General features: G+C 43.4%; 1 protein-coding gene across 3 annotated transcripts in view; it reads right to left on the reverse strand.

Annotated features, from left to right (window-relative positions):
• LOC109526760 (genetic suppressor element 1-like) overlaps window positions 1–12,309 on the reverse strand; it is a 62,351-nt gene that overhangs the window by 26,515 nt on the left and 23,527 nt on the right. The window contains exon 1 of one of the 3 annotated variants that reach the window (XM_019888236.1): window positions 2,713–2,796. The exons of the other annotated variants lie outside the window; for them this stretch is intronic. The gene's annotated coding sequence lies outside the window, so the exon portion shown is untranslated. Of the gene's footprint in view, window positions 1–2,712; window positions 2,797–12,309 lie in introns of those variants that run through there. 3 annotated transcript variants of the gene reach the window in all.

The raw sequence follows: 12,309 nt of genomic DNA on the forward strand, positions 1-12,309 counted from the left end.
GACGAGTTTAAAGGTTCTCACCTCTCCACCTGAGACCCACTAATGACAAGTGGTGCAAGTTGCTCTTTGCTCAGCCTTGGGTTGATCATGATCTTTTAAGTGTTTAAAGAGATGTTATTGTCGTATTTCCAGGACCCCAGCTGAACCACCTCATTCCTGTAAACTGGCTCGTCTCCACTGCTGGTATCAGGCCAAAACTTACCATGTCAATTTGGTGAAATGTAGTGTTTGTTTCAGTTGCTTCTATTGGTCAGTGTCCATGTGTGTGTTATTTTTACAAATGACTGATCAATCTAAAGTGTGTGGCTTGCTCTCTTTGATGATCCAAAGTTAAGGTTTGAACAAACATGGCGGGGTTTTTTTTTTGTTTGTTTTCCTGAAAAGTGATGAATTTAGAGGTATAAATAAGCTGCCAAAAATGCCAAAGATACATGTGAGATGATGCTGCAAACTACAGCCACAATTCCAAACTTATTGGTAATAAACACCTCTCCACCTGAGCTGATCCAAGAATTACGAATTCTGCCCAGCAACAAGTTGTCACCAAACTTGTTTTCCTGGTATGTCAATTAAAACAAACTGCCTCTCGATGCATGAATGACTAGCAAACACACACGGCTACTACAGCCAAAAGAGGGGATGAAGGGTGTGCGTGCATGTGCGTGCGTGCGTGTGTGTGTGTGTGTGTGTGTGTGTGTGTGTGTGTGTGTGTGTTAGCAAGTGGGCTACTTTAGTATATCAATATGAGAAGAGGATCATTAAAGAGATTGGAGGTTGACTTGGTAACCCCTGCAGCAGCTGGTCCATGGCAGGTCAGATGGTGCATGGGGGTGCACACGTGTGTGTGTGTGTGTGTGTGTGTGTGTGTATGTGTGTGTGTGCGTGTGTATGTGTGTGCATGTGTGTATGTGTGTCAAACTCCACCTGCAGGCTGTGTCTACACACACACACACACACACACACACACACACACACACGCACACACGCACACACGCACACACGCACACAATAGCCAAGTGATCCGCTTGGCTGCTGCTAATGCACCCGGTGGCGTCTGTCTAGTTGACGCCAACAATACAGTCACTGTTAAAGGTCTCCCTTGAGTCCCGTGGGTATTGCGGGATGACACCCTGCATCACAGCCATGGGGTAGAGAGATGTGGGGAGACTCCATGACAGCAACAAGCCCAAACTAATTCTAAACTTATCCCCACATGGCTGGGAGCAGATCATTTATGAAGTTATGTGCTGGGAGGGAAACTTCAAGAAACGCTTTTCGCCTGGACAAACTGAGGAGGAGGGTGGACGAGCAGTTTCAGTGGCTGCTATCACTGCCCCACTCCACTGACAGACACATCATCTTCTATCTATCTTGCTAGCTAGCTAGCTGGCTGTCTATCAGTTTTCCTCGATGGCTATCCATCTATCTACATAGGTAGCTAACTATCCTCACACCAAGTAATTCTAACCTTACTGTAAATCGCTTGAGGCCCAATTTGCATCCATTAAATCGGGTTTGCCACAGATGGGAGCATTTGTTTGCTCAGCAACAGGTTGGACGGGAAAGAGAGCGTCCAGCGGAAGCTGCCTAACGAGCTAACAAACACCTGACCGCCAGTCAGTTGTGAACACGCTCAAACCGGACGTGCTGCTTTTTGGCAATAAAGGCAACACAACGTGGCTTTCATGAGGTTCAAACGCGCTTTGCTGCATTTGTAGGCACAGACAAATATCACAAATATAATCAACCAGACCATTCCAACCCTTTTTGAATTCAATTCTTCCCACTACATATTTTCGGCATGTGTGACAAATGGAATCAAAGTGACTTCCGGTTTCTGTACTTGCACTTCCGTGAAAGAGAATAGATCTTTACTGAATACCCTCATACTCACACTCACAAATCACACTTTGCTGAGTTACACACACTGCATCATTTCCATAGCAAATACATATGAAAATGAAATGAAACAGAAAAGTGCAACACTGATGAATAATTCATGCAATAGACATCAAGTCAACACAGACAACTGAAAGCTGTGTATCCACTGCAAGAAAAAAAAAAGTAAAAACCCAGATTAGGTATTGCAAATCAAGAAAAAATATGCTTGGTTTTCTTTCTGGCAAAATATTTCTTTTTACCAGGCAGCCTGTGAGTCAGATTTTTTTCTTTTTTTTGCCACAAAAATATTGTGATTGAGATTTCATTACCGGTTAGGAGTCAGTTTAGACTAAAATAAGACATTGGTCGGTAGACTTGAGGTTAGCTAGTACATGTTTTAAGAAATCTTGATTTTCCTGTTCTCTTGGGAGATCATTTTGTAATTTGTTAGTAATATATTCCTTATTTTGTTACATTTTCTTGTTTTTTTTTTTTTTAATCCCAAAGCAGACATCATTGAGAGGCCTCAGATTGGACAGCATTTTCATGAAAAAATAAAATAAAACAAAAAGTATGAAACAGACAACTTGCCGCCTAAAAGAGCCATTTCCACTGCCATAAAAAGAAAACACATGCGTAATGCCATTAAAGCAAACAGCAGTTAAGGTGTTCAAATCGAGAAGTGTAGCCCTGATAAATATCCATTGCAATCGCCATCAAGTCAACACAGACAACTCAAAGCTGTGTATAAACATCATTGCGAGCCTAACTGGACAAGCAGCATTTAGGCATTAAAAAAAAATAAAAGAATGCATAAGACAGATAACTTACCGCCTAAAAGAAAATAAGGAAGCAAAAGCAGTCCTCGGCTTTAGCCCATCTCGTTCTTAACTGTGACAAAACACAGCGGCTGCGTGGATGTGGGAAGGACAAGAGAGGAAGAAGGAGGGAGGAGGGAGGAGGGAGGCTTGGAAGGGGAGGGAGGATGGATGGGGTGGGTGGGGAAACTAGCACCTGCTCCACTGATGCTCCCTGGGGGGGAACGAGGGATGGAGAGAGGAGGGAAGAGGTGAATCCCCCCAACCACCCAACCCTCCCCCCAAGCCTTTCCACATGCATGCACACACCGTGCTGATCGCTCACACAGGCCTAAAGGGCACTGAAGACGTGATGCTCATGTCATCATGTCAACATATCTGCTAGTTGAAGTCATACTCTTTTGGTGCTCACCAATGCTTTCTTTTCTTGGGTTTTTACTTTATACGCATGCAGGCAAGTTCAAATTTGAGGTTGACATTATGCCACAAAAAGCTGAGCAGCACTGAGCTATACTAACAGAGACACAATTTAATTCAAGTGTATTTGGTTTATCACGAAAAATTGCATCCAAATGTGTTTTGGTTACACTGGTTGTATTAAAGCAAGTTTAAAATAGCTCGTGGGACCTTACTGTCACAGGTGTCAGCTAATACGCGCAGACATACTTTCTTCTTCTCGGCTCCTGGGAGCGGAGCTGTGGCGTAGAGTCATTGAAAGGCAAGTCTGCATTGCTATTGGCTGCCACGATCCATATACACTACATTATGTATATATGGCGCATGGATAGATCTTCAAATATAAATACACAATCTCGTTGAAAACTACTACATGAACGTGCCGATTATCAGAAGCTAGCACTAATCAGTGCATATAGCAAAACTAGATGCAGCTCTGCTTATCTTTTGCCTTTGACATGATATCAGATGGATCGCACCTACTGTGGGTGATCTGCAATCCAGTGTTTCAGGCACTGTAGTCCGGGTGACCTTTTGGACAAATTGAGTGAAAATGGGTCAAAAGACCATCAAACTACTTTGAATGGCAGGAAGCTCCAGCCCCTCATACCTGCCTCACCAGCACACACATTTTTGCAGCTGCTTTGCATGAATTTGTACCTGCGACTTTTAACCTCGCACCACCTTTTCTCCAGGACACACCAATACAACTGCCAGTCGAGCCTTTATGCTTCCCCCTAATTAACGTACCTGCTTAATAACACACACAAATACACACAAAAAGCTCATAGATGAGCACAGGCAGCCTTTCAACAAGCGCTTGAAAGAGGCAACAAAACATACGAACGAGGCTCTTGCAATCCCTCCCAATCCGTGGCTGTTGTGCTCAAACCTACACAGGGGGGAGGCGGGGGGGGGGGTGTGTGTGTGTGTGTGTGTGCGCGTGTGTGTCTACGGGGACATGTGTAGCCTGACATGATTTATGGTGGGGCTGTGCACAGTGAGACACTCTCTGAGGTGGGTGGTGTCTCACCTCCGTCCTCTGTGACCTAAACAGATTCACTGCTGTGTGCATGCGTGCGTGCGTGCGTGTGTGTGTGCGCACGCGCTCATCGTGTGCGCAGAATTAGAGTGACTGATAGATTGTAAACGTACACGAGAGTATGCGCATTTCCTGCAGGTGCATGGGAGACTGATGGATCATGCTCTGTCTATGCGTGTGTTGTTCGGGGGTGGTGGTCATGGGGGGGTGGGGGGGGGTCGAAGCGCATAGTGCAGTGTATTGTCAGGATGGGTAACACTGCACAGCCCCCCCTCCTGCCCCCGCACCATCGAAAAGAGGCCAAGCACAGAGGCTATTATGAAGTGTGGCAGTAATCGCTGCAGGATTCTTTACTGCCTCTGGAGACCCGGTCATTAGCCTATTCCTCTCTCATAAAGCCTTCTATCCATCACACACGCAAGCATGCACACATTTGTATGCAATCCGCGCACACACGCACTGGGCAGCGCACACTCCATTCATGTCAGTCGAAGATGCGCCCGTAAACTAAAAAAAAAAAAAAAAAAAAACACACACAGAAGGAAGTGCTTGCATGTGGCCCTAACACATATACAGTAGTCATATACGCGCATGCAGCACACACAGAAGTATACGATCAGTCATGAAGCCCAGCGTCTGATTATTCAAATGTATTCCTCCCTTTCCCCGACCAATGAAAATGAGACGCCTGTTTGCCGCTTCGGTCAGGTGGGAGATCACAAACAGGGCCGAGTCACAGACGTGGGTGGACCTGCGAGTTTAACCCGGCATTTATGTGCATTCTACAGATTGGCTACTACGGTAGAGACTACGCTTTCAAACAACACATTCCTGGCAGTAGGCGACCTCCAATTTGTTGACATAGATTTTTACAGACAAGAGAGCCTTCTCACCGACAGTGGACCCCGTGATATCGCGGTTCATTGTTTGCCCCCCCCCGTAAAAGTAATATAATAATAGTTATTGTTCCCATAAAAGGGAGAGAATATATGCCTGTTAGTAGTGCTGTTGTTGTAGCTGTTGCAGTTGTTTAAAGGTTACCGAAACATATTTTAACGTCAGTCACCTCATCTGCAGTGTTTATTATGTTCGCTAGGATAATGTTGAAATCCTCATAAATTGGGTCTTTTGTAAGTCAAGGTACCACTATACCAGTTACGTCCATCATGTGCTGCCACAGCATACACAGCACACACACGCCCAAGAACAACACAAGCTAACAAAATCCCTTGCCTCTCTGTCATAATTACAATCAGTTTTTCTCCACGCGCGCGCGCGCGCACACACACACACACACACACACACACACACACACACACACACACACGCGCACACACACACACACAGCGCTATAACGACAAGCGGTAATCCTGTTTATTAGCACCACCCGTCTCTGTACTTTCCCTTTTGCATCTTATCTCTTGCTCATTTTTCCCCACTCTTATGATCCCTCCTCTGACACACACACATGCACGCACGCACGCACGCACGCACACACACGCACGCACGCACGCACACACACGCACACACACACGCACACACACACGTTTTGTCAGTATACGACCGTGATGTTTGTTGGCCCAGGGGGGCCTGAGTTGAGGAAGCAGGGTGGGGAGTGTGGATGTGTGCTGCTCTTTTCCCGCCTGGCCTCCCAGCACGTCCTGCAGAGAGAATTACCTTCCCTTTGTCTGTGTGAAAGGGCCACTGCCTTTACCATCTGTGCAGCGTGTGTGCGTGTTAGTGTTTGTGTATGTGTTTGTATTCATGTGTGTGTATGTGTGTGCGTGTGTATGTGTGTGTGTGTGTGTGTGTGAGCATTCTGGACTACTGCGAACCCTGCTTTACGTTCCAGAACCACAAACAGTAGGTGAAAATCCTCAATATAGAGTAACCATATAATACACAGTATTCATTCATTCATTCATTTTCCGAATCGCTTGATCCTCACTAGGGTCGTGGGGGGTGCTGGAGCCTATCCCAGCTGTCTTCGGGCAGTAGGCGGGGGACACGCTGAACCGGTTGCCAGCCAATCGCAGTATAATACACAGTATACCTCCAATATGCTTTCAACACAATTAAACTTGTCAAAATACAATGTTTTAATTCATTGTAAATGTTTTTGAACTTTGCATCACAAAATATACAGAAAATACAGTGTGTATTGTAGTGTTTGTGTTTTAGATAATGTTCCTGGGGCGTGGCAGGGTGGTGCAAGTGTTTAGGCGTGAGCTGTGGCCGACAACAGCTCCCGTGTGAGTGTACTCCTATTATAACATCTCTTGCTGGTCTTCCATTGTTGAGTCAATGGCTAAAAAGTGCATCGGCAAAAGTGACTCTCTTTTCTCACATTTGAGGGCACTACAGGGGCTCTACCGCTATATCACGGTTCATTATTTGCACCCCCACTATTTCGCGAGCTTTTAGGTGATCATTTTTGAAATGAGATTTTATAGTAAACAGGCACGTCTAAAATTATAGAGTTTCACGCCTTCAATGTAGTATTGTATCACACTGTATCACAGCATGCCAGACAGAAATTAGATCCACAAGATGTTAACAATGAGAATAAGTGGCAGAGAAGGTCCCTAACTAAACACAAAGCAGAGAGAATACATTGAAGTCGCTGTTGTTTAAGGTTTAGACAACATCTAATATCTTTGCTAATTTCTTTTAGCCTGTCTTTTGCTTTACAATAAACGTCAAATGGATGCCACAAATAAATAGATTTAAGCAGGCACACTTGGCCTCTTATTTTAATAAGTGTGTGAGGTTTTTTTTTGTTTTGTTTCCGCATAGTCATGTTATATGATAGCTTCCCATTTCTCATTTTTTGACAATGAGAGCGTGAGAACAGGTGCTGAGGAATACTTAAAAGGCTTTAATACCTTATATAACCTTTTAATAGCCTTTAATGTGTTCAAAATAATGTGATATATATATTATAATTTTTTTTTTTTTTTTACCTATTGTGACCTATTGCAGGTGGGTGTGATACTGATTCTCTCTCTACCTGTCCTCATTCCTTCAGCCCTAACTTCCCCTCTGCGTCTTTCTTTCCCCAGATGGATGGCAGAGAGTAGCAGCTTGCTGTGGTCAGGCCAATTATTTACATAATTATGATCTCCCACTTAACCACATGATCCCCTACCTGGGCGGAGGCAATTAAAGCCAGCATCATTATGCAGATTATGCAAATGCAGGCAGAAGTGGAACGAGACGGCATGCATGCCCGGGCAAAGGCATGCCCCCATTGCGTGTGAGCGTGAACCCTGCCGCTCAACGTGCGCGTGCAACAGAAGGTGGCGACGTTGGTGGATTACGGCTCTGTTGACGTTCTCAAACTGGGGCCTGCTGTAATAAAACACTATTTACAATAATTCGCCATCTTTTGTCAAGTGTGGATCATAGATTAAAAGATGTGCCTACCACTCGAACACAATTTACTGTATTTAAATTTGAATGATTAAAATGAAAATTATCAGAATCACATTATAATCGATTTTATTTTGTTTCATTTTCTTTTTTACTGTTACTTCACTCCAAAAAATGTATTAGTATTTTTAAAATTTCATTTTAATCTATTTTAATAAATTGTAATCAGTTTGAATATTATTACATTTTCTTTTACTGTTTCTGCACAAAAAATGACTACTATTTTTAGTTTTCAATAAGTTTACACATTTGCATTCTGCTTTTAAAACAAATGAAAAGAAAGGTCCAAGTTCATATGTTGCGTAAAAAAATAATTTGTGGAATAGGTTTAAAACATAAGTAATTATGAAAAATGAAATTTTGTTTTAGTACAGCATAAATATGCAGTGTATAAATATGGCTTTTTAAAAATATGTATTTATTAAATATTGTATGTATTATTTCAACGATGTAATCATTTTTAAAACCACTTTCACATTTACATTTTGAGATTTATTATTTCTCATTTACTGTGATATAATTGCACTGGTGGGCACTAAAAGGCAGTTAGACTTTTGTGAGTCAAGAAAATATTCAATACTGTATTTTATCATTTTAATTTGAAATATATCAATAAAATAAAATTTCTCCAATATTTTGTGAGATTTAATCTGTATTTTTTTTCCAATCCTCTGAATATTGTTTTTATGCATAGTAAGGTGCTTTGGGAAAATTTTAATCACCCAATAAAGTAACCACATCCAATAGGGTTCTTTGTTTCCATCAGAGCAGTGGACACTTTACATTGTGCATAACGGAAAAGTTATTGTTTGAAAGTAATTTGTTCAAATGTGGTTGCTTCCGAAAAGTGATCTCCACTGCGATGTACAAACCCTCACACAAAATACGAACCGAACGTCGAAACGGCTGTTAGTCAGCTCTCAGGACACACACACAGAATCAATTATGTTTTGACATGGTTCATGAACATGCAGATGGCGCGGCACCACTGGGGGCAGACGAGTTGAGTTTCCCATTCCCTGTTTCACTCCTCCAGAGTGTTGTTTGTGTGCGTGCGCGCATGTGTGTGTGTGCGTGCGTGCGTGCGTGCGCGCGCACGCGGGCTTGCGTGCGTGCACGTCGAGCCTGAAGCGAGTTACACCCATAGCGATTTTAAAATCCCTCTAAACACATTCCACACCACAGGATAATCTTTCAAAGAATCAGGCCCCTGCTGGCGTGGACTGCATGGGAGGGCAAATGCTCAAATTTGTCCCCATGTGTGCACTCGGGGTTGAACCATTTAGTCGACGATTCGACATTTATTGCTTGAAGTCAACCAACCGCTTATCATGTGCTTTTGGCATCGCTACTTCCAATCGGCCAATTTACATAAGGCTTTCAACTGGCCCGTCTGCTGCTGCTGCTACTACCAGATTAGAATGCTCTGTGGAATGTCCAGTCCACCAGTCATCCTACATCTGCGCAGGTCCTAAACTACAAAAATTGGCTGGATGTGGATGAGAATAGTGGTAGGCCAAGCTAACTTTAGCTATGCCGATTGCCGCTGATCTTAAAATACTCATATGGATGTGAGGTAGGGTTTCAGCAACTGAGTGGTGATAAACTAGTCACTTGTAAAATGCACAAAAGTCTATCTTCAAGTACAATAAAAGAACAAGTGAAATGGAAGCAGTGAAACTGAGAAATGCAGAATTTTTACAACACGCTATACAGGTATGCTATGGAACACAAAATGTGCGGGACTCCGCCTAATCAGCATGATGGTGATTTCTATTTTCATTTTTATTTGTTCAATGACTGTCTGTTGAAATACATCTTTACGCGGAACCAATTTGTAGTCGGAAAAAAAAAACTGCTAGCGACTGCTGTGCTGCAATTACATCATCGTTTGATGAATTACATCATCGTTTGATCAACTTTGAATTGCCTTTAATGACATTATAGTCAACGATAAGAAATCTTCAGTCATTCAAGCCTTAGTGTGCTCACTGCCTTCCTTCAATTATTACATATTAACCACATCAAATTGTAGCTGCGACTCTTTCACTTGGCTAATCCTTCTGCCATCTGCTTGTGATCACACACCAAGCAGCAGCTTTTTTTTTTTTGGACTCTTTATTCTACTGCGTGTGTGTAGGTGTGTTTGCGTGAGCCCATATAGCATGCACGTTTGTGTGCATGCTTGCGTGTGCATGTGTGTAAAGACTATGAGGCGTTATTACCTCGGGTCAAAATCTGCTGGCATTTATCCTAATCTGCAGCTCAGTGAGCACGCATCCTGCATGTGTGTGCGTATGTGTGAGTGCATGTGTATGCGCGCCACACATGTGAGGTTTCACAACAAAGTATCTGTATGCGCTCATTGTAATTGGATGTAAACAATGCGGCATGAACGTGTGTCATTAGCGTGTGCCTGTAAGTGAATCTCGCTACTAATTGAGAGCTCATTAGTGACACCAGCTCTTTTTGGCCAATGAGGCTTAGCTAGCGCTTTTTGGTGTCACCATGTATTCATTCGCTTTCGACTTCTACCACATCTCTGGTGGATAGAATTTTGAAGGATTATGATTTGTGTGTAAAGTTGCATTTGTGCATTCTTTTTAATCTCTTTGACATGATCAAACTGCTGTCACGGAGTTTTATTCATCTCATTAAGAACAGTGCCCTTAAGGTGAAGCGCACTGTGACCCTGTTTTCATCGGCCCACAGACACACACACACAAGCACGCACACGCGCACATTCAATTAATACCACACGAGAGCCTGACAGCAGCGTGGTTTGAGGCAGTGCACGTCTCATTCAAACCCCCCACCCTGCGCATCACGCTCGCCACCATCTTTTCTTGCTCCTATAAAATGCTTATAATAGCCTACTGAGGATTCCACAGCAAAACATTTATTAATTAATTAAAGCCACATGAAGGGACAACCGAATGTACGCACACACCGATAACCGTGACAAATTTGAGTAGGACAGATTTGTGTAAAAGGGTACCTCCAATGGACCATTTTGCGGTACTGATGGGGAAAACAGAGCAACACCGTAAAGTTTGATAAATATCCGCTGTCGAGTCTTTTACTCACCAAAACAACACGCCCGCAATCCCTCTTGTGAATTGTAATGCAAGGCGCCATGTTAGAAACCAGTGGCGTGCCATCAGGGCCTTCAAAGCCTTCTCTGCAGATGTAAACATTATCAAAAGCGCCGGACCTGCATGTGAAACTTTGTAGAAATGAGTCAAATATTATTGTATATATTTATGTCCAAGAATCTTTTGTCTTCATTCAATATCGTGTGTCTTGGCAGCGCAGTCACTTGTGGGTTTTTTCCGATTTCAGCTTCTGTGTTGCTAGATTGGCTCAATGTTTTGTTTCCATCATTCATGGTGCTAAGACCTCAGTAAAAGAGTTTGGGAAGATGATGTAACTATATTCATATGTTTTGGGAAGTAGTAAAGTTTTCTTTTTTTCTGATCAGTGAAATTGCATAAGCAGAGCCTTTGATGGGATTAATAGTGGGGACGTGGAACATTCTAAGCAATGACAGTGTAATAATGAAATAAGCAATTTTTTTTTGTAAATTAAATTAGCAATTGAATATGATTAAGGGGTCCTGGGGGTGCTCCAGCACTCTGGAACATCCTACTCGTGGAAATAAGAACGGCTACCTCAGTAGCAAATGTGAAAATCTTGACTTGAGATTTATTTTTATACCATGGCATTTCGTCCAACTCCACGTCGGCCTGTTTTACTACCGTTTCTCCTCCCTCATTCCCCCTCCTCTCCTGCTTGGATAGCGGGATGGATGGCAATCTGAGGCTGTCACGATATGGATTCTGCACTGAACTGACTAGGACAAGATCTGAAGTGGATCACTCCCCCGGAGGCGTTGCTATGGAGGATTATGAAATCGACCAACCGGGGTCAGGACCTGAGTAGCAACCACTTCACGGACAGTGTTTACCTGCGGCGCTTCATTGCATTCAATGGACTCCCATGCTGTATTAGTTAGCATTGTACAACACAACGCCATGTGATAGATTTTGCCCACTCTGCATTGTCATCCTGGATGGGATTTTGGCGCGAGGGGTGTTGAGGGTTGGCGAGTGGGTGCAACGGGAGTCTGGGCTCCCTTCTCAAGGGTTCTTTTTTTTCCCCCTAATGGGATTTTGAGTTTTTCCTTCCCTGGCTGGGGGTTTGGATCATGGGTGTTGCCAGGGGCGTCACTAGGTTTCAAGAACAAGGGGGGCTTAGCCCCAAGGGGAACACAGCCCCTTTAGGGGGGTCCGGGGGCATGCCCCCCCGGGAGAATTTTTTTCTACATTCTGTTGAAAATCCATCAATTCCGTGCACTTTGAGAGCAAAATGAAGAGGCTATGAAGAACTACACACATCACATTAGTATCCTCTTTACTATGATGGGGCTTCCTCCCCTGGACTTTAACTGGACTAGATAATAGAAATTACAAAGAGTTCAAAAGTTCAATCTTGGTTGTTCAAGGGAATTAGAAGGATGCCCGATAACATAACCTATATGACAGTAGTCCTATATTCCTCTCTACCAAAATGTATTAATATATGCTTAGCAGTGGCGGGCCGTGCATTTCAACCTTAGGCCTTCAGTGACATCACATACATACACAATATAGGCTCCCCAACACCCCCACTAATTTCACG

The sequence above is a fragment of the Hippocampus comes genome, unplaced genomic scaffold (genome assembly GCF_001891065.2).
Source record: "Hippocampus comes isolate QL1 unplaced genomic scaffold, H_comes_QL1_v1.1 scaffold112, whole genome shotgun sequence".
NCBI lineage: Eukaryota > Metazoa > Chordata > Actinopteri > Syngnathiformes > Syngnathidae > Hippocampus > Hippocampus comes.